The sequence below is a fragment of the Mus musculus genome, chromosome 15, assembly GCF_000001635.26.
Source record: "Mus musculus strain C57BL/6J chromosome 15, GRCm38.p6 C57BL/6J".
Taxonomy (NCBI): domain Eukaryota; kingdom Metazoa; phylum Chordata; class Mammalia; order Rodentia; family Muridae; genus Mus; species Mus musculus.
The window spans coordinates 39165600-39187734 of NC_000081.6; the positions used below are offsets into that span (position 1 = coordinate 39165600).

Here is a 22135-nt window from a genome sequence, read left to right on the forward strand (position 1 = left end):
AACGATATGTTCTGCTAGGCAATAGTAGATGAGTAATAGGTTCTGTCATATTAAATAAAATCAGATAATACATTTTTGTTTTGAACAATGTTGGACCCGTGGGGAGATATATATACACTATATCTTTTGACATTTTTGAAGTAGATTATATGTCTTTTTAAACTTTTATGTGTATTTTCTTTAAAAAAGATTCTGTACTTTTAAAAGAGAGAGTTCACTGTTTCAATCAATTTATAGGATAACATATGTTATTTCTTTTAGTTACTGACATAGCATCTGAAAATATACAATGGCAAGCATAACCATATCAAAATATCACACATTGCCAAAACTTTAAATTTTAAATCATCATGTGCTTACAACCAATGATATATTTTCCTCATATGTCAGTTTCTTGAGTATGTTGTTATAACTTTTATTTTGATCTTAATTTGTACTTAACCACTGTCTTAGTTAGAGTTTTACTGCTGTGAACAGACACCATGACCAAGGCAAGTCTTATAAAAACATTTAATTGGGGCTGGCTTACAGGTTCAGAGGTTCAGTCCATCATCATCAAGGTGGGAACATGGCAGTATCCAGGCAGGTATGGCACAGGAGGAGCTGAGAGTTCTATGTCTTCATCCAAAGGCTGCTAGTGGAAGACTGACTTCTAGGCAACTAGGGTGAGGATCTTATACCCACACCCACAGTGACACACCCATTCCAACCAGGTCACACCTATTCCAACAAGGCCACACCTTCAGATGGTGCCACTCCCTGAACCAAGGATATACAAACCATCACAACCACTCAGATTAAAGGATGTAGAAAGGTGTGAGTTGCCTCTTATAATATAATCAAAACCAATCCTTTTGTTAAAGAAGATGCAATATACTTCCCTAGTAAGTCTATCCACATAACATTAAAATACTTTCCCTGTGACAGCGAAGTTAAAGACACAGAATTGTCTCTCATGTGGAAGGGTGAATAATTGAAAATAAGTTGTCTCAGAGGAATAGATAGGATAAAATTTCTGATATTGTTAGACGAGCAGAGTATGACTGTGAGAGAAACTGACTGGACAATAGAAATCACCAAACAAACACAGCACTTCAGAAACACGGAAGCCATGCAAAGCTGCTATGAGAGTCCATTGAGAGAAGAGCCCCAGCTGTGAAGAGAAGCTATGGGGAGACAGGACCAGGGGGGAGTTGGGAAGACAAACTCAGTGCAGACTTAGGATAACTAAGATAGAATACAAACATGACTGCTCAAACAGCATTTGAACTTTGCACGAGGAAAATTTTCCACAGTTGGGACCACACATAGTACAGTGCTAAAGACAGAGCTTTACCAGATGACTCGGCAGTGAATTGGGTATAACAAGCTGTTAAAAATTGACTTTAATAAAGCAAGAAGAATCAAACTGTCTGTATCAAGTAACAAAGATAGAATTCCGGTCATATGGACAACTTATGCTTTGGAGCATCCTCACTACCGAACAGTGTTATCCTGACACCCACGTGATGACCGGACAGATAACAGCATCTACAGAGGCAAAGCAACGTGGTCAGAGGAAAAGCAACATGGCAGTGATGGAGGAAGGGGCTTCTGAGCCCCGGAATTGCAGGAAGATTGTGTGGGGGGGGTGTTCTCTGGTAGTTTTTGTCCCAGGGCTTTAGGAGAGTTATTTGGGGATCTGAGATATTCTTACTATGCTTCAAATCATATTGTGTTAAGGCAGATTGCTTACATACAGTGTTCTTTCAATGGCATTTCCCTTATATGAGTAGTCACGTCAACAGCATGCATGACTAAAATATACATAGTTTTCCATCACAACGGACCTTGCAGGCAAACACTTTGTGAGATACTTTGTAACACTTTATGTTACACTTTAGAGATGATGTTCAAGGATATGTTTCTGGCTGCTTCTGGTTCAAGTCATTTCTAACATCTTTTGTTTGGAATTAGATAAAACTGCAAACACTTTCTGAAAGCATTTACCTCCTAGGAGCCAATTCTATTGTAAAATAAGATTTGTTTTGTTCTGTTTTTGATATGGTCAGGATTTTTTTTTTTCTTTCTCGTTTTTAAAACAAAGATGCTAATTGACTCCAGTGATTTCTGAATGTAGAAAAAATGATTTTTGGATTGTGGAAAATATTTAGAGGTTTTTAAAAATGAGGAGATGGGCGGTAGGATACCATTTCTGAGTGAACACAGCATAGGACGAAGCTCTATCTCAGAAATGGAAGACTCATACGAGAGGTCAGTCAGAGTTGGTGTCTGGCCAAGAAGCAGCCTGATAAGGGGAACATGGCAATACTCCTCTGATTTTTTTATTCAGTGCCATGCCCTTGTGTATTTCAATGAGATTTTAAAAAATCATGGGAAGGGCAAAGAAAAAGAGACAGCCTGTAATGTATGCAATAAGTTGGGAATTTCACACGTATTCTTGCGGTGCTGAAATTGTAGGCAGAACTTGACATTTGTCCAGTCTGCAGGGAGAGGGTCATGATGGGTGTGGGTTGTTTTCTGAGAAGGAAACAACCATAGTAAAATACAGCCACACTTGGTTCTACTTTGCTGCCATGTCTCAGACTTGATTTCACGTTTCCTCTGTGACTTTCCATCAGAGTATTAGTAACTGCCCATCTTACATTAAAAAATTATCTACTTTTATGTCAGTTTGACACAGCTAGGGTTTTCTGAAAAGAGGGGACCTTATTATAGAAAACGTGTTCAGGAGACTGGGCTGTAAGCAGGCAAGGCTGTAGAGCATTTTCTTAATGGGCTTAGCCTATTGTGGGTGGTGCCATCCCTAAGCTGAGGGTCCTGGGTTCTTTAAGAAAGCAGGCTGAGCAAGCTCTAAAGAGCAATCCAGTAAGCAGTACCCCTCCATAACCTGTACATCAGCTCTTGCACCCAGGCTACTGCCCTGTTTGAGTTCCCGTCCCGACTTCCTTTGATAACAAAAGTGATGTCCTTTCCTCCTCTGGTTGTTTTTGTCACAGTGTTTCATCATAGCAGTAGAAACCCTAAGTAGGACACCGTAATGCTCAAACCCCTCATCTTCAGTGGAAAGTAAGTGGAAATTCACATCCTCCTTTTTCATTCTTGTGTCCTTAACACAGATTTGCTTGTGCCTATGATATGCGGGATTTAAGAAGTCTATGATGTTGCCCCATCCCCACCCCATGACATGTTCTGTCTGTCCATCTGCAAATGATTCCTGTCCTATGGAATAGACCTGTCTCCACTCTACATATTCTGAGCACTTTGTGTTGGCAACTTCTAAAGGTGATAAATTTCCTATTTGTATTTAAACAATTTATTTAAAAAAGAAACATTCTTCATACTTGAGTATATGGCACATGGTCACTTTTATGTAATAAGTTGAGAATTTCTTAAGTGTATATAGTATGGATAGAAGTAAAGGCATGATTTCAAGTAGAATAGACAAGCATGATGGATATTTTTCCATATTTTCGAGAAAAGTAATAACTATCAAACAACATACAAGCTGGTTACTCTTGTTTTTTGAGATAGCACACTGTCGTGTGTCATATGCTATGTTCACACAGAAAGCACATCTACTACTCAAGTCATTCACTTATGTAAACTTTCAAATCTTTCCACATTCTAAAGTCGTTGTTCCTGTCTACAGTACCACCGAGTGCTCAGCCAGAAGGTAACCAGCATTCTCCAAAGTTCTGGGAACTTTCCTTCTTACTTTGGATTTCAGTATAGTTTATGGCCCCATGATATGACTTTCTCGATGAAGTTAAGGAGAGGAATGTTGATGTCCATTGTCCTGCATTTCCTTTTTGCTAGAAATAAAACCCTCACTAGCTCTTTGTATCTTAGGTCAAATTGGAATCACCTTCATTTTTAAAGTGTAGCTGATTTGAAACAATGGCTGGGTAAGAAATTGGTACTTCCAAGACGGGTTACAAATGTGAGACACGAAAGGAAGATGATGTCATTCTAGCTGCTGTCCTCAACACTAAGTGAATGCTGTTGTAGAAAACAAATCTAATGGGAATTCAGAGTTAAATCACTGAGCATATTGTAAGATACATGGTATTCATTTATATTGTGTTTCAATGGGGATCATCAGATGGTTGGTCAAAATAATATACTTTTGTCCCTGTCTGCCACATTCCAATTTTGTATCAAATTTGCTGATCTTTGGGCCTTCATTTAAACCATCTGAAACTGTCTCCTTTTCCTTAGCTAGCTAAAGTTGATGCACTCCGACTATCTCATCAAAGGAAGAAATCACTACTTCTTTTATTTTTTTCTTCAAATTCCTTTAATTGTTTGGAGTTCTGCTTCTGCAAATAGCTAAAGACTAATTTAAAAACCCAAATGGTGATTCATTCATTTCCTCAGCCAGAGCTGCTTTCAGCCTCAGGCACAGGATGGCAGCAGCATGAGGTTAATTCTGGAATCACAAGCTGCTTGAGGACTGTGAGCCTCACTGCACATCTCTCTGGACGGGAGCTCCCACTGGCTATACACCCAGAACAGTGGGTGAAAGCAAGGGTTTATATTTGATGGTTAAGTGTTTTGAGCCATGTTTGAGATGGCTTAGGCTGAGTGGATTAGGAGGCAATAGTCTCCATTTTGACAAAGCCCCAATGTAAATAGTTGTCCATATCCACTGGCTTGCATGGTCAGAATCCACCCTTGAGAAAAAGGCAAATTACCAAACATCTGCAGTGTCCTACTAGTTTTCCAGCAATAGCAGCAGAGTATGCTAATTAAGGTGATTAAGACGATGGACTCTAAGTTTAAATTCCAGCTTTACCATCCGCTGGCTGTGTAACCTTGAAAAGTTATTTCTCTCTGAATCTGTTTTCTCTGGTGTTATATAAGGATTAATAGTTATAGCTGACATTTATTGAGTATATAGTATATATAAACAGTGCATAGAGTATTTGCTGACTAGTTTTTGATTTAGCAAGTTAGATATTAGAAGAAAGTAGACTTATACACGCAAAAAGATAGGGAAAAGGAATAAAAGAATGAACACAATATAGAATAATACATATAGTTAGAGTCACAGAAGGACATGAGAAAAGATGAGAGAGACTTGCTTGGCATCTAAAAATACTTTATAGATGTAACATTCCTAGTCATCATGAAAACCCTGTGGAGAAGGCACCCCCTTTCCACACTCATTGTAGAGACCAGGGAATCAAGGCCCTGGGCCACACAGTTAGAAAATGGTAGAAGTGAACAATAAGAGCCAACTCAGCCTTTAGTGTCCACATAGTGAACTAGCTCTAGTCTGAGGGCTTCACACGCTTTAATCCATTTAAATGCTACTTCCAACCCCCTATAAATTAGGAACTATGATTTTCTTCCTTGTACACATGAAAGAACTTAGGTAGCTTGCCCGTGATCACACAGCTACCCAGTGCTAGTTGGCAGTTTCTGGATCACCGTTCTGTTGTTTCTTGCTTTCTACAGTGGGACGGAAGAGGGAAATGGTATGTAACGCACTCACCTGATGCAACGACACACTCAGATGCTATTGATAGTAGCATCACTGTATCCTCTGATTGCCTTGAGATGGATTAGCAATTGCAGTTTGGTGGAAAGAACAGTAACACAGCCCTCTGCCTGGGCCATGACACCGATGCTTTCATGGGTCCCAAGATGTAGGTAGATCCTTGCCATTGCTGGGCCTTCTTCCTTTCTTGTCTCCTTCTTTTGCTTATTCTCACATTCTCATCTGTAGTATAAAAGATGAACACACACACACACACAGAGACAGACAGACAGACAGAGGGAGAAAGGGCCAGAGATCCTTTGCTGATTTTTCTTTGACTGGGTTTTAAACTTCAATCGAGGTCATCTGTCCTAGCTGAGGTTGTGCTAGGACAAACACCACAATCCTGAAAGATACTGAAACATTTATAATAAATATTAGGAGATTGTTTTATATTGAATATATTTTAATAACCCTCACTTTATGGCAAATACGTTTAAAAATAAGCATATTAGACTACGTAGTCCTCATAAGAGGCACACGAGATGAGCAATATTCTTCTACCCGTCTTATGGATGTGAAGACTGAGGTCCAAGACAAGTTTATGAGTAAGTGGCAGAGCTGTGAACTGAATCCAGCGTAGCTCTAGAATCCATATCATAGTGTTTCTCTCACGTCGGTATTAACTTTAACACTCGGCCCCCATTCTAATTGACCCATCCTGTACTGATGAAGGAACAGAAAATTAGACATATGATTTTAATGTACAAGGTAGGCTTCATTTCTCTTCTTTTTCAGACAGGCTCTCTGTGTACTCTAGACCGGCTTTGAGTTCCTTATCCTTTTGCCTTTCACCTTCAGAGGAGCTGTAATTACAGCTGGAGTAACTTGCTTTGTTCATTCATTCATTCATTCATTCATTCATTTCTTGCTTCCTTCTTCCACACCTCTCTCTCCATCTTCCTTCCTTTCTCCCTCACCTCTTGCTTCCTTCCATTCCCTCTCACTTTCCTGCTTCTCAAACTCAATATATGAATAGCCAAGTCTAGTCTCAAACTCTTGATCCTCCTGACTTAATCTCTAAATACTAGGATTACAAGACTGCAGCAAGATGCATGGTTTTAGATTATCTTTAACGGAAGTTACTTCTGGAGCCCCCTCAGATTAATACTTTCCGTGACTGGAGAGATGGCTCAGTAGTTAAGAGCACTGACTGCTCTTCCAGAAGTCCTGAGTTCAATTCCCAGAAATTACCTGTTGGCTCAAAACCATCTTCAATGAGATCTGATGCCCAATTCTGGTGTGTCTGAAGACAGCAACAGTGTAGTCATACATACACAAAATAAATGAATAAACCTAAAACAAGGAGACTACTTTCCACCGGTCTCTATTAGACAGCACTATGATATTTTACTGAAATTTTTTCAATCTGTCATCAAAGTGAAGATTTTTGAATATACAAACATTCTGGACCTATTCTTCTGACGGGAATATATGTAGAAAGGTGTGCCTTGCTGCTAGCAGCCAAGCCCTGTCAAATAGGAGGAGGCAGTAGGATTGTGTCCCCCTTGGCCTCTTACATTGTTTAGGAGGCAGACACTGCTTACATATGTAAACACCGACAGCTTTTTAAACCTCATCGAGATACTAAGAGATTAATGTTTTTTATTTATTGACAAATGATTTTTTACATATTATTATATATTTATAAATAAAGCATGCTACAATTTATAGTTCCTACATATTCTTCTACCATAGTACAGATATGGAGTTTTTTAAGTTTTTGGAAAGGGCATGGACAAATTTAATGTACCTTACTAAATATCAGTAGAATAGATAACAGTCATGGTCTGCTAATGTACCTGCTGATGATGAGAAGAAATATGGTTTATAAGGCACTGTCCTTGGCCACCTGTAAGAGTTTTCTGAGGGTTTTATGTAACCAAGCATTTTGCTTGTGGGAAGCCGCCCCCACATTCGCCGTCACAAGATGGCGCTGACATCCTGTGTTCTAAGTTGGTAAACAAATAATCTGCGCATGAGCCAAGGGTATTTACGACTACTTGTACTCTGTTTTTCCCGTGAACGTCAGCTCGGCCATGGGCTGCAGCCAATCAGGGAGTGATGCGCCCTAGGCAATGGTTGTTCTCTTTAAAATAGAAGGGGTTTCGTTTTTCTCGCTCTCTTGCTTCTCTCTCTTGCTTCTTACACTCTGGCCCCATAAGATGTAAGCAATAAAGCTTTGCCGTAGAAGATTCTGGTTGTTGTGTTCTTCCTGGCCGGTCGTGAGAACGCGACGAATAACAATTGGTGCCGAATTCCGGGACGAGAAAATCCGGGACGAGAAAAAACTCCGGACTGGCGCAGGAGGGATACCTCATTCCAGAACCAGAACTGCGAATCAAGGTTATAAGGTTCCCGTAACACAGACTGTTGAGAAGGATTCAACTGCCGAATTCAGAACTCATCAGCTGGGGAACGACGGTGATAAAGGTTCCCGTAAAGCAGACTGTTAAGAAGGATTCAACTGTATGAATTCAGAACTTTTCAGCTGGGGAACGAGGTAAGTCTGATCTTGAACTTTCTAAGGAAATTCAAGACAGTCTATCAGAAGTAAAGTGGAAAATGGCTTTACAAGTTATGTTTGGCCTTAAATTTTTTCTAGTGTTAGAAGCCCTTTTGTTCCTTTTCACATGTTATATAGTGCTTAAGATAGGGCTGAAAATTCTAGAGGAAATTCAGGACAGTCTATCAGAAGTAAAGCGGGGAGAGAGAGTAGGAGCAAGGAGAAACGGTAAGTATACAGGCCTTTCCAAGGGTCTTGAACCCGAGGAAAAGTTAAGGTCAGGTAGGAATACCTGGGGAGAGATTAGAAGGAAGAAAAAGAAAAAAGAAAAGAAAAAAGATCGATTAGCGGAGGTCTCTAGGAGAAGGAGCCTGTGCTCTGAAGAAACAGACTGGGAGAAAAAAGCGGCTCATTATGAAAGAAAAGGATACCAGCCGCCAAGTAAAGTGCTAACTAGTCATTTAAGAAAAAAGCCAAAAGCGGCTGGCGAAGGCCAGTTTGCTAATTGGCCTCAGGGCAATCGGCTACCAGGTGCACTCCCGCCCTATGCGGAGTCCCCGCCCTGCGTAGTGCGTCAGCCCGTAGTGCGTCAGCAATGCGCAGAGAGGCAGTGCGCAGAGAGGCAGTGCGCAGACTCATTCATTCCCCGAGAGGAACAAAGGAAAATAGAACAGGCATTTCCAGTCTTTGAAGGAGCCGAGGGTGGGCGTGTCCACGCTCCGGTAGAATACGTACAGATTAAGGAAATTGCCGAGTCGGTTCGTAAATACGGAACCAATGCTAATTTTACCTTGGCGCAGTTAGACAGGCTCGCTGGTATGGCACTAACGCCTGCTGACTGGCAAATGATTGCAAAAGCCGCGCTCCCTAGTATGGCCAAATATGTGGAATGGCGAGCTCTGTGGCAGGAGGCGGCACAGGCGCAGGCCCGAGCAAACGCTGCTGCTTTAACTCCAGAGCAGAGAGAGTGGACTTTTGACTTGTTAACGGGTCAGAGAGCTTATTCTGCTAAACCTGATAAGAGGTATCAATGGAAGGTCTTACCACAGGGAATGTCCAATAGTCCTACTATGTGTCAACTTTATGTACAAGAAGCTCTTTTGCCAGTGAGGGAACAATTCCCCTCTTTAATTTTGCTCCTTTACATGGATGACATCCTCCTGTGCCATAAAGACCTTACCATGCTACAAAAGGCATATCCTTTTCTACTTAAAACTTTAAGTCAGTGGGGTCTACAGATAGCCACAGAAAAGGTCCAAATTTCTGATACAGGACAATTCTTGGGCTCTGTGGTGTCCCCAGATAAGATTGTGCCCCAAAAGGTAGAGATAAGAAGAGATCACCTCCATACCTTAAATGATTTTCAAAAGCTGTTGGGAGATATTAATTGGCTCAGACCTTTTTTAAAGATTCCTTCCGCTGAGTTAAGGCCTTTGTTTAGTATTTTAGAAGGAGATCCTCATATCTCCTCCCCTAGGACTCTTACTCTAGCTGCTAACCAGGCCTTACAAAAAGTGGAAAAGGCCTTACAGAATGCACAATTACAACGTATTGAGGATTCGCAGCCTTTCAGTTTGTGTGTCTTTAAGACAGCACAATTGCCAACTGCAGTTTTGTGGCAAAATGGGCCATTGTTGTGGATCCATCCAAACGTATCCCCAGCTAAAATAATAGATTGGTATCCTGATGCAATTGCACAGCTTGCCCTTAAAGGCCTAAAAGCAGCAATCACCCACTTTGGGCAAAGTCCATATCTTTTAATTGTACCTTATACCGCTGCACAGGTTCAAACCTTGGCAGCCGCATCTAATGATTGGGCAGTTTTAGTTACCTCCTTTTCAGGAAAAATAGATAACCATTATCCAAAACATCCAATCTTACAGTTTGCCCAAAATCAATCTGTTGTGTTTCCACAAATAACAGTAAGAAACCCACTTAAAAATGGGATTGTGGTATATACTGATGGATCAAAAACTGGCATAGGTGCCTATGTGGCTAATGGTAAAGTGGTATCCAAACAATATAATGAAAATTCACCTCAAGTGGTAGAATGTTTAGTGGTCTTAGAAGTTTTAAAAACCTTTTTAGAACCCCTTAATATTGTGTCAGATTCCTATTATGTGGTAAATGCAGTAAATCTTTTAGAAGTGGCTGGAGTGATTAAGCCTTCCAGTAGAGTTGCCAATATTTTTCAGCAGATACAATTAGTTTTGTTATCTAGAAGATCTCCTGTTTATATTACTCATGTTAGAGCCCATTCAGGCCTACCTGGCCCCATGGCTCTGGGAAATGATTTGGCAGATAAGGCCACTAAAGTGGTGGCTGCTGCCCTATCATCCCCGGTAGAGGCTGCAAGAAATTTTCATAACAATTTTCATGTGACGGCTGAAACATTACGCAGTCGTTTCTCCTTGACAAGAAAAGAAGCCCGTGACATTGTTACTCAATGTCAAAGCTGCTGTGAGTTCTTGCCAGTTCCTCATGTGGGAATTAACCCACGCGGTATTCGACCTCTACAGGTCTGGCAAATGGATGTTACACATGTTTCTTCCTTTGGAAAACTTCAATATCTCCATGTGTCCATTGACACATGTTCTGGCATCATGTTTGCCTCTCCGTTAACCGGAGAAAAAGCCTCACATGTGATTCAACATTGTCTTGAGGCATGGAGTGCTTGGGGGAAACCCAGACTCCTTAAGACTGATAATGGACCAGCTTATACATCCCAAAAATTCCAACAGTTCTGCCGTCAGATGGACGTGACCCACCTGACTGGACTTCCATACAACCCTCAAGGACAGGGTATTGTTGAGCGTGCGCATCGCACCCTCAAAGCCTATCTTTTAAAACAGAAGAGGGGAACTTTTGAGGAGACTGTACCCCGAGCACCAAGAGTGTCGGTGTCTTTGGCACTCTTTACACTCAATTTTTTAAATATTGATGCTCATGGCCATACTGCGGCTGAACGTCATTGTTCAGAGCCAGATAGGCCCAATGAGATGGTTAAATGGAAAAATGTCCTTGATAATAAATGGTATGGCCCGGATCCTATCTTGATAAGATCCAGGGGAGCTATCTGTGTTTTCCCACAGAATGAAGACAACCCATTTTGGGTACCAGAAAGACTCACCCGAAAAATCCAGACTGACCAAGGGAATACTAATGTCCCTCGTCTTGGTGATGTCCAGGGCGTCAATAATAAAGAGAGAGCAGCGTTGGGGGATAATGTCGACATTTCCACTCCCAATGACGGTGATGTATAATGCTCAAGTATTCTCCTGCTTTTTTACCACTAACTGGGAACTGGGTTTAGCCTTAATTCAGACAACCTTGGTTCTGTCTGGACAGGTCCAGATGACTGACACCATTAACACTTTGTCAGCCTCAGTGACTACAGTCATAGATGAACAGGCCTCAGCTAATGTCAAGATACAGAGAGGTCTCATGCTGGTTAATCAACTCATAGATCTTGTCCAGAAACAACTAGATGTATTATGACAAATAACTCAGCAGGGATGTGAACAAAAGTTTCCGGGATTGTGTGTTATTTCCATTCAGTATGTTAAATTTACTAGGGCAGCTAATTTGTCAAAAAGTCTTTTTCAGTATATGTTACAGATCCTTCGAGAATTGAGACTTCAGGTCAACTCCACGCGCTTGGACCTGTCGCTGACCAAAGGATTACCCAATTGGATCTCCTCAGCATTTTCTTTCTTTAAAAAATTGGGTGGGATTAATATTATTTGGAGATACACTTTGCTGTGGATTAGTGTTGCTTCTTTGATTGGTCTGTAAGCTTAAGGCCCAAACTAGGAGAGACAAGGTGGTTATTGCCCAGGCGCTTGCAGGACTAGAACATGGAGCTTCCCCTGATATATCTATGCTTAGGCAATAGGTCGCTGGCCACTCAGCTCTTATATCTCACGAGGCTAGACTCATTGCACGAGATAGAGTGAGTGTGCTTCAGCAGCCCGAGAGAGTTGCAAGGCTAAGCACTGCAATGGAAAGGCTCTGCGGCATATATGAGCCTATTCTAGGGAGACATGTCATCTTTCATGAAGGTTCAGTGTCCTAGTTCCCTTCCCCCAGGCAAAACGACACGGGAGCAGGTCAGGGTTGCTCTGGGTAAAAGCCTGTAAGCCTAAGAGCTAATCCTGTACATGGCTCCTTTACCTACACACTGGGGAGTTGACCTCTATCTCCACTCTCATTAATATGGGTGGCCTATTTGCTCTTATTAAAAGAAAAAGGGGGAACTGTGGGAAGCCGCCCCCACATTCGCCGTCACAAGATGGCGCTGACATCCTGTGTTCTAAGTTGGTAAACAAATAATCTGCGCATGAGCCAAGGGTATTTACGACTACTTGTACTCTGTTTTTCCCGTGAACGTCAGCTCGGCCATGGGCTGCAGCCAATCAGGGAGTGATGCGCCCTAGGCAATGGTTGTTCTCTTTAAAATAGAAGGGGTTTCGTTTTTCTCGCTCTCTTGCTTCTCTCTCTTGCTTCTTACACTCTGGCCCCATAAGATGTAAGCAATAAAGCTTTGCCGTAGAAGATTCTGGTTGTTGTGTTCTTCCTGGCCGGTCGTGAGAACGCGACGAATAACATTGCTTATTTACTCATTTGTAGTACTTGATTGAATAGACCATGTTGGTATATAATAATACATTTTCTAAACTTATGCCCCATTGGAAGTATTTAGTGGATCTCTTCTAATACGACCTATACATTTTACATTTTGAGTGGTGGTAAATCTGCCGGTTTAGATGGTCCTATTTTTGCAAGGAAAATCCAAAGTATCATGATCAGGAGCTGGTCAACCCTGCCTCTCTCTCGACATTCGACTTTGACTACTTCAACCTTCATGGAGTATCTTCCTAGCCTGTTTGATCTGGAGTTTATTGGCCTTGACATCCACATGAACACAAGTGTGTTGTCTTCTTCTTCGTGGCCGACTCAGTAGTTGGGGGAACTTGATCATGTCCACCTTGTTTCTCTTGGGAGTGGTTTTGTTAGAATATTTGGGCTGTCCGAGGGTCTAGTAGACACCTCACTGGTATCTGTGAATAACCGAATGAATAAATGAATGAATTTAGTACCACCAAGGTGGGTTCTCAGTGGACTTTAAAGCATGAACAATTAAATAAAGCTTTTGAACTAGTTTCAGTATTTTCACTCTAATGGAACCTGGGCTATGCAATAAGCACAGCTGTGAAGATAAGAACATGGTATCAGTAATAAGAGCAGGGATGTAGGAGGAGTTAGCAAGGCCAGCATGTGATCTGCATGTTGAGTTTACATATATTAACAAAACATCCAGATGAGGAAAAGGGAGAAAAGGGAAGGGAGGAGGAAGGGTGAGGGGAAGAGGAGAAGGAGGAGCCAGAAAAAGGGAGGAGGGAAGGAGGACGGGGAGAGGAGGAGGCAGAGAGGAGGAGGGGAGTAGAAGAGGAGAGGAAGAGCAGGAGGAGGACACCAGTGAGAGGGAGACTGAGAAGTAAACACAGGGAAGGGGAAATTCTGTGTATCCTCTCGTGACCAAGCGTAAGCCTCACGGGTGGAGAGAGATGGGGAGGGAGAGAGAGCAGGGGCATCATGGAGATCTATAGTTCTGCACATGATTGTGGTGATGGTAAAACCATCCCATGTTTTCCTGGGCATTTCCTTACTATTTCCGTCATCTCAGGGAAATCAGGAACTAACATGCTCAAAACAGTCATGCATGCTGAAGAACAGCCTGCTGTTCTTTTTCTCACAAAAATTAAAACACAAAAACTTCCGAGGTTCATTCAGTGAAAAGTCTGGAGAGGAACCTGCAGTGGGTAGAGGTTAAGTCCTCCTTCATCTTCCCTTGGGGAGATTTGTATTCAACTCTGACCGAAATCAGAATGATTTAGGTGAAATAGGTGTTATTTTGAAACCGTAATGACTATTAAGATAGAACAGAAAATTAAAAAACAAGTGTGACGGATAAAGGCTTTTTAATTGTATTAACATTATTTATTAATTTTATTATCATTGTCTCTGTGTGTAAAGGTTCAAAGCTTTTCTATACCCACGCCCTTGCTCTGAAATAAGTAGTAACATGAAGATGTGGTGTATTTATTAATAAGCTTCTTGTACTATAGCTGGGCTCACATGTATTATAACCCAACTTTGCTGCCTCGTGACGATTCCCTGCCGACTCCCTGATACAGTCCCCTCCCCACCAGAGACCCTCTCATTGGGATTTGAGGTCCTGCCTCCTCTCCTGCCAAGCTATTGGCTGATCAGACCTCTGTTAACCAATCAGAGGTGATGGAAAGCACATTTTTACACAGCCCTGAGGCAGGAGATGCTTGACAATGCCCAGCTCTGTTTCCTGTCCTTTGCTTGATCGCCTCCGTGTGAGAGAGCATCCTGCTCACTCTCAGAAAGAGCTGCTATCTTGCCATACTCACTAATACCCGGACCACGCTTTAGACACTGGCTTAAACCTCTCAGGTTAACTAGCATCTTTTTACTTAGTTTAGGTTTCTAATTTATGTTTTTGCATTCTCCATATCAGTTTGCTGGAATCTGCTGACTGAAATGAGTTATCCAACTTCCTTGCTGAAGTTGAGAGATCTGTCAACTTCCTGAGCATTCTGTGAAGAAGTGATTGGAAGAACTCTCATCGTCACATCATCAACATCATCCCTATCACCACCATCATCGCTATCATTATCATTATCATCACCATCACCACCACCACCATCATCATCTGACTTTAATCATGCTATCCTCATAACACATGTTAACTACGGAATAGTTCTCTCATAGACACATAGGGGAACAAGATCAGTCCTCTGAGTAGTGAGTAGCCTCGTCCCGTGGACAAAATGGTGAAGGTTGGTGTTGAACAGATTTGGCCGTATTGGGCGCCCGGTTACCAGGGCTGCCGTCTGCTCTCCACATGGCAAAGTGGAGATTGTTGCCATTAACGACACCTTCATTGACCTCAACTACATGGTCTACATGTTCCAGTATGATTCCACCCATGGCAAATTCAACGGCACAGTCAAGGCTGAGAATGGGAAAGCTTGCCATCAATGAGAAGCCCATCACCATCTTCCAGGAGCGAGACCCCACTAACATCAAGTGGGGTGACACCGGTGCTGAGTATGTCTACTGGCATCTTCACCACCATGGAGAAGGCCAAGGCCCACTTGAAGGGTGGAGCCAAAAGGACCATCATCTCCGCCCCTTCTGCCGATGCCCCCATGTTTGTGATGGGTATGAACTCACTCAAGATTGTCAGCAATGCATCCTGCATCACCATCTGCTTAGCGCCCCGCCCCCCCACTTCCCCGGCCATGCATCACTGCCACTCAGAAGACTGTGGATGGTCCCTCTGGAAAGCTGTGGCGTGATGGCCGTGGGGCTGCCCAGAACATCATCTCTGCATCCACTGGTGCTGCCAAGGCTGTGGGCAAGGTCATCCCAGAGCTGAACGGGATGAACTGGCATGGCCTTCCGTGTTCCTACCCCCAATGTGTCCGTCGTGGATCTGACGTGCCACCTGGAGAAGCCTGCCAAGTATGAAGACATCAAGAATGTTGTGAAGCAGGTATCTGAAGGCCATTCTGGGCTACACTGAGGACCAGGTTCTCTCCTGCGACTTCAACAGCAACTCCCACTCTTCCACCTTTGATGCTGGGACTGGCATTGCTCTCAATGACAACTTTGTCAAGCTCATTTCCTGGTATGACAATCAATACGGCTATAGCAACAGGGTGGTTGCTCATGGCCTACATGGCCTCCAAGGAGTAAGAAATCCTGGACCACCCACCCCAGCAAGGACACTGAGAGGAAGAGAGAGGCCCTCGGTTGCTGAGGAGTCCTTATCCCAACTCAGTCCCCAACACTGAGCATCTTCCTCACAATTTCCACCCCAGGCTTCCATAATAAGAGGAGGGGCCTAGGGAGCCCTCCCTACTCTCTTGAATACCATCAATAAAGTTCATTCCACCCTCCCACCCCCCCCCCCAAAAGAAAAGAAAAGAAAAGAAAATGTCATCCAGCTGCAAATCTACAAAGCGCAGTTGCCCAGTGAAGTCTGTGATATTAGATACATATTGGACATAATTTCCACTTGTTAACAACTAATTATAAATAATAAGAGTCCTCTTGTAAGAGCACTTCTAGTTGTCAGAATCAGAAAGCAGCTAAGGTGTCAAAGGTGCGGTTAGGACAGATGGAGTGGGATGACTTCTGCCATGTGAGGAAAACCCTTCAAGAGCTAGACAGAAAATGAATGCTTAAATTAAGTTCGATACAGAATTTGGGCTGTAGATTTGGGGCTTTATATAAGTAAGGCCAATCAATGGGTTTTGGTTGGTGTAATCGAAGAATAAAAATGTGACTATTATGTTGAGCACTTATGGGTTGGGCATATGTGTGTGTCACCTCATTTAATTGTTGAAGTCCTCGTTTTTGCAGAATATGCTGTGTAAGTGGTCTTTGATCTCAGAGCAGGCACTTTTGAGTAATGGTTTATTCTCTTGTAAAAGCAGTGCTTTATATATTTTATATTTGTTCATGTGTTATTCATATGAGTGTACGTGTATGTGTGCAGTGTTATGCATGTGGGTGGACATGGATGTGTGCAGGAGGTCAGAGGTCAATACACAGCTGGTGTTCTCCTCTCCTGGTCTCCATCAGGATCTCTCCGTGAACCTGGAGTTCATCATTTCAGCTAGACTGGTTGGCCAGTGAGCTTTAAGGCGACACTTTACCCACTGAGCCATGTTTCTAGCCCAAGAAATATTGTTTTAAAAGTGTGATTGGTGGGGCTGGTGAGATGGCTCAACAGATAAGAGCACCCGACTGTTCTTCTGAAGGTCCTGAGTTCAATTCCCAGCAACCACATGGTGGCTCACAACCATCCCTAACAAGATCTGGCGCCCTCTTCTGGAGTGTCTGAAGACAGCTACAGTGTACTTACATATAATAAATAAATAAATCTTTAAAAAAAAAAAAAAGTGTGATTGGTATCTGTGTACAGAATGATTTGGAAGAAATTGAAACAAGGAAATAATTCTGGCATAAAATGTGAAAACTAGAGAGAGCATAAAAGAGACCATCTTCTTTATGCAAACTGAATGTGGTCTTCATCTATGAGTCTGAAAGCAGCACCATTTGCCCACTTATGGATTTCACAGTATATTTTATTATTGAATAAAGATCACCTGAAATGTGAAGCTTTTAATTTGACGTTAGTGAAAACTAAGTATTGGTCAACATTCTTTTGCTGATAACAGAGCCAATGGCATGGCTTCCCCAGCTGCGGTTCAGGTAGTCAAAACCAAGTTACCAAAGCATGACTTGCTCTGGTGATAAAAGAAGTTCTCTAAGTACATAGGAGCAGACTAGCTCAGAGGTGGACTGGGCATTCTTATCTTTTTTTCAGCTATTTTAAACCATGAAAAGATGATTGTTAAGGCAAATACAGCAAAGAGTAGACCAAGACTGAAGTCAAACCCCTGGATGGGGGAGTATGTGTGTGTGTGTGTGTGTGTATGTGTGTGTGCACATGTGCATGTGACTTGTATAATATATGTATAGACTATGTGTTTACACAGACATATGTATTCTGTATCAACCCATTATGAAACTTTATCTTCTTCTCTACTTTCTAGTTATATCAGGCAATAAATTGCTTCATGTGTGTTGATGTTTCCTTTAGCATTTCTGAAAGTATTAGAAAATTCTTCTCATAATATTATATATAAGTGACCCTAAAAATTCCACCAGAGAACTCCTAAACCTGATAAACAGCTTCAGTAAAGTAGCTGGATATAAAATTAACTCAAACAAGCCTTTCTCTACACAAAGGATAAACAGACTGAGAAATAAATTAGGGAAACAACACCCTTCACAATAGTCACAAATAATATAAAATACCTTGGTGTGACTCTAACTAAGGAAGTGAAAGATCTGTATGATAAGAACTTCAAGTCTCTGAAGAAAGAAATCAAAGAAGATCTCAGAAGATGGAAAGATCTCCCATGCTCATGGATTGGCAGGATCAATTTGTAAAAATGACTATCTTGCCAAAAGCAATCTACAGATTCAATGCAATCCCCATCAAAATTCCAACTCAATTCTTCAACGATTTAGAAAGGGCAATCTGCAAATTCATCTGGAATAACAAAAAACCTAGGATAGCAAAAACTCTTCTCAATGATAAAAGAACCTCTGGTGGAATCACCATGCCTGATCTAAAGCTGTACTACAGAGCAATTGTGATAAAAACTGCATGGTATTGGTATAGCGACAGACAAGTAGACCAATGGAATAGAATTGAAAACCCAGAAATGAACCCACACACCTATGGTCACTTGATCTTTGACAAGGGAGCTAAAACCATCCAGTGGAAAAGAGACAGCATTTTCAACAATAGGTGCTGGCACAACTGGCGGTTATCATGTAGAAGAATGCAAATTGATCCATTCTTATCTCCTTGTACTAAGGTCAAATCTAAGTGGATCAAGGAACTCCACATAAAACCAGAGACACTGAAACTTTTAGAGGAGAAAGTGAGGAAAAACCTCAAAGATATGGGCACAGGGGAAAAATTCCTGAATAGAACAGCAATGGCTTGTGCTGTAAGATCGAGACTCGAAAAATGGGACCTCATAAAATTGCAAAGCTTCTGTAAGGCAAAAGACACTGTCAATAAGACAAAAAGGCCACCAACAGATTGGGAAAGGCTCTTTACCAATCCTAAATCAGATAGGGGACTAGTATCCAATATATATAAAGAGCTCAAGAAGGTGGATGGACTCCAGAAAATCAAATAACCCCATTAAAAAATGGGGCTCAGAGCTAAACAAAGAATTCTTACCTGAGGAATACCGAATGGCTGAGAAGCACCTGAAAAAATGTTCAGCATCCTTAATCATCAGGGAAATGCAAAACAACCCTGAGATTCCCTCTCTCACCTGTCAGAATGGCTAAGATCAAAAATTCAGGTGATAGCAGATGCTGGCGTGGATGTGGAGAAAGAGGAACACTCCTCCATTGTCGGTGGGATTGCAAGCTTGTACAACCACTCTGGAAATCAGTCTGGCGGTTCCTCAGAAAATTGGACATAGTACTACCGGAGGATCCAGCAATACCTCTCCTGGGCATATATCCAGAAGATGTCCCAACCGGTAAGAAGGACACATGCTCCACTATGTTCATAGCAGCCTTATTTATAATAGCCAGAAGCTGGAAAGAACCCAGATGTCCCTCAAGAGAGGAATAGATACAGAAAAGGTGGTACATTTACACAATGGAGTACTACTCAGCTATTAAAAAGAATGAATTTATGAAATTCCTAGGCAAATGGAAAGACCTGAAGGGTATCATCCTGAGTGAATTAACCCAATCACAAAAGAACTCACATGATATGTACTCACTGATAAGTGGATATTAGCCCAGAAACTTAGAATACCCAAGATACAAGATACAATTTGCAAAACACATGAAACTCAAGAAGAATGAAGACAAAAGAAATGTAGACGCTTTTCCCCTTCTTAGAATTGGGAACAAAACACCCATGGAAGGAGTTACAGAGACAAAGTTTGGAGCTGAGACGAAAGGATGGACCATCTAGAGACTGCCACACCCGGGGATCCATCTCATAAGCAGCCTCCAACCGCTGATACCATTGCATAGGACCCTGATATGACTGTCTCTTCTGAGGCTATGCCAGTGCCTGGCAAACACTGAAGTGGATGCTCACAGTCAGTTATTGGATGGAACACAGGGCCCCCAATGGAGGAGCTAGAGAAAATACCCAAGGAGTTGAAGGACTCTGCAACCCTATAGGTGGAACAACAATATGAACTTACCAGTACCCCCCAGAGCTTGAGTCTCTAGCTGCATATGTAGCAGAAGTTGGCCTAGTCAGCCATCACTGGGAAGAGAGGCCCCTTGGTCTTGCAAACTTTATATTGCCTCAGTACAGGGGAACGCTAGGGCCAAGAAGTGGGAGTGGGTGGGTAGGGGAGTGGGGCGTATGGGGAACTTTTGGGATAACATTTGAAATGTAAATGAAGAAAATACCTAATTTTAAAAAATCGAAAAAAAAAAGAAGATTCTTCTCTACTGAAATCAAGAAAAGCCTGAGACAGACTCCATAGAACTTTATGGCTTGGAACTCAGTCCTTCCTTCTTGACTAGACGATCAGTGGCAATTGCACACAGCTTTGGAACTGAGTCTATTTACCCATTGCTTACATGTGAGGAGTGTATCTGTCATCATTCTCACAGACTTACTCACAAATGAGCTCATTCCCTCAGAGGTATTATGGTCTTCTGGGATTTCCAACCCTTGGTGTGGTTTCTCAAAGGAAAATGATGTTGTTGAACCTGCTGAGTCTCAACTTCATTAAGGTTTACTGACTTCTAGACTCATTGGTGGTGTATTTTTTAAGTCTTAAAATCCCTTACAAGAATAAATATATATGCCTTAAAAGTAAAAAAGGGAATAAAGGGCATGCCTGTTCCTCATAATGTGGACTCCTCACTATGTAGATAATTAGCTGGTCATCCATCAACGATGTACAGGAAACATTTTGTTCAGGATGAAGATATTTGTTCTGGTGATGATGTACAAATGAAAGCTTCTAGCTCCATACAGTTAATGAATATTTTAAATGAGCTAGTATAACTGAGGAGCCCAATTTTTAGTATTTAACTTTGTGTAATATAGTTATGAATGAATAGAAATTTAAATTTAGCTCTTTGTGGTTATTGTAGCTATGACTAGAGCTATTATTTCAGACAACACAGCAATATTAATCTCAGAATATTATGAGTTTAAATAGAATAATTAGCAAGATAGGAAAAAACCCAACAGTCTGATAAATGCCCTTTTGTCATTATTGAGATAAGGACTAAGAAAAAAAGATAAGGTCTTTGTTGTTATTGAGATATGTAGCCCAAGGTGGCTTTGAACTCAGTGTCCTCCTGCCTTTGCCTCCTGAGTGCTGGGACTGCAGGTTGCAGTCATCATGCCCGGCTATCAGCGATATTGTAATGTGACCTAAAAGGCAGTTTGTATGCACCCCTTGAATGATGGTGTCTAAACTTCTTAGTACAGATTATAAGATAGTTTTGTCTCTCTTAGTTTCCATCCTCATTAGCACCATACAAGATAATTAGCAACTTCCTGTAGTCATTTTGTTTCTCTATTTAATATCATTTTCTTCTTGGTTCTAAAGATCCAATTGAGAGGGATGGAGAGATGGCTCAGCAGTCAAGAGCACTCAACCCAGTTTTGATAGTCCACAAACTATCCATAACTCAAGTTCCAGGGGTTGTGATACTCTGTTCTGAACTCCGCAGACAGCAAGTGTCGGCATGGTGCACGGACACCATGCAGGCAAAATACTCATACACATACAATAAATAAACCTGAAATTAAAAAAAAATTCACCTGAAAATCTCCCTAGTTTGGATGTCTGTAGTTAGATATAGTTAGATGTCTTGTAATGGATATAAGCTCATTGTATGTTTGCTAACACTTATAGATGCCTCTCTTAGCACACATGCTATGATGAACTGTAAGTCTTTACATGAGTTTTATACTAGACTGAGAGCTTTCTGAGGGTAGCCGCGTATATACTGTTCTCATCAGTTCCTGAGATGTGCTTAGTGAATGAATAGCACATTTCAAATATATCAACTAATGATTATATTTGACTTATTATGTTTGAATAGAAGAGAATCTTACCTATCTTGGGGAGGCCTATTATTTTATAATAGAAAAATGGAAACCTTTGAATTTTAATGGCTTTCTCAAAATGATTGACATAGAGATAATTTTCTCAATAATAAATATATAAATAAATACAGCTTGTAAACAACTTATTTTTCTTCTTTTTGACAGTGAGACAAACTAAATTTCCCTTGATGAGTATGATAAAGACCAATAAACTGGGTTCTTCTTGGTTCTTTCTCTGCCAACCCTTCCCCTTGTGGGAAACCACAGGGCTCTTTTCTATCTCCCTTTCAGTTTAGTGTTATATGACGCTAATCAGGGAGATAGTGCGGTAATTAGGAATGCAGTA

At 41.5% G+C, this 22135-nt stretch overlaps 1 pseudogene; it reads left to right on the top strand.

Annotated features, from left to right (window-relative positions):
* On the top strand, positions 14879-16043 carry Gm9522 (predicted gene 9522; annotated as a pseudogene).